This window comes from Aplysia californica, unplaced genomic scaffold (genome assembly GCF_000002075.1).
Source record: "Aplysia californica isolate F4 #8 unplaced genomic scaffold, AplCal3.0 scaffold00298, whole genome shotgun sequence".
NCBI lineage: Eukaryota > Metazoa > Mollusca > Gastropoda > Aplysiida > Aplysiidae > Aplysia > Aplysia californica.
This window is the reverse complement of record NW_004797568.1, coordinates 78,295-80,026: the sequence shown is the minus strand read 5'-3', so window position 1 is coordinate 80,026 and position 1,732 is coordinate 78,295.

Here is a 1,732-nt window from a genome sequence, read left to right as displayed (position 1 = left end):
CGAAATACTCGTACGTATCGAAAATGGAGTAAAACTCGATGAGTATGAAAGTTATCTTTGTTGTATGTACAGTCGAACCACTTTTAACGGTCACCTGTAAAAGAAAATTTTCTATTCAAATGGCCACTTCTTACCCCCCCCCTTACGTTTTTCAATATTCTAGCGACACTGTGTAAGACAACCACCTGTCTTAGACGACAGTTTTCCTTTTCGACAGTGGATGGTAGTCTGAGACAATTTCGACTGTATTATCATAAATTGTCACGTGTCGGTCGCGTGCGTCTGGGCAGTTTGAACGTTGGAGTGCACGAGAGGAGGCAGAAGACGCGATTGATTTTCTTTGGCTCGGAGGAGAGGAGGTGGTATGGCCGTATCGATAGAATCGACTCGTACATTGCGCGCTCGTTCGTTCAAAATTATCGAGTGGGTGGTTGGCGGGTGCTCTGGTGTGGTTTGCTCCTTTTTCCCCTATCAAACATCTATCGTCCTGATCTCTCCTCCTTCTTTGCGGGTTGTTGGAGAGCTCCACTGGTTGGTCCTACTTCTTAACATTCTGTCTGTTGTTTCTGTCTGTCTGTCTGTCTGTCTTACTTTTCCCCAGCCCTAAATGACCATTGTTGTGTCGATCTGCTTCTCGTTACTCAAATACTCAAACATAAACCTCCTTCTCTTTAGTGTTTGTTTTTCTCTTGTAATGCCTCTTATCTTTGGCACTTCTATGACTGTGGGTGGTTGGCGGGTGCTCTGGTGTGGTTTGCTGCTTCTTCTTTCCTATCAAACGTCTATCGTCTTTATCTCCCCTCCTTCTTTTTTGTGTTTGTTACTCTCTTGTAACACCTCTTATATGACCTTATTGTGTTGCAAGTGCCGTAAAACACTTACTAAAACTACAACTAAACCTCTAATCTTCGGTACTTATGTGACCTTATTGTGTTGCAAGTCCGTAAAACTCATACTAAAACTAAAAATACTTTCTTTCTATGATAACACTGTAATTCAATATCAATTAATTTATTTCAAATTTAAATGATCCGAACATTTGAAAGACTTATTAAAAATCGTATGGAATGCAGTCATTTGAAAAAAAAAAGTACTTTATTATGCAAATTCTGGGACGTGTTTCGTTTCGGTAACTGACGGTACAAAAAAACAAACAAAACAAAACCAAATTTGTCCCGGCAGTTACTGAAACTAAACACGTCACCTAATTTGCATAATGTACTTTTTTTTTCAAATGACTGCACTTGATATGATTATAAATATGTCCATCAAATGTTATGATCTTTTAAGTTGAAATGAATAGATTTTTTTGTATTAGTACAGGCTTTACGGCGCTGGCAACTGCATAAGGTCATATGAGCTCCAGAAGATTAGACGTGTTACCAGAGAGTAACAAACATAAAAAAGAAGGGGAGATTAGGACGATAGATGTTTGATAGGAAAGAAGAAGCTAACCACACCAGAGCACCCGCCAACCACCCACATGAATAGATCGATTTTGAATTACAGTGTTATTACTGGTCTAAATGTCCCGTCAGTTACCGTGGATTAGCCCGTGAAACTCTTACTAAAACTGAAGAAGAGGTATGGCGTCATCGATGGGATCGACTTGTACTTTACGCCCTCGTTCCTTCAAAATTATCGAGCCTTCCCTTGTGGCCTTTCGGGGGTTGTGGGAGATGATGAGAGAGAGAGAGAGAGAAAGAGAGAGAGAGAGTTTGTGTTGGGACGG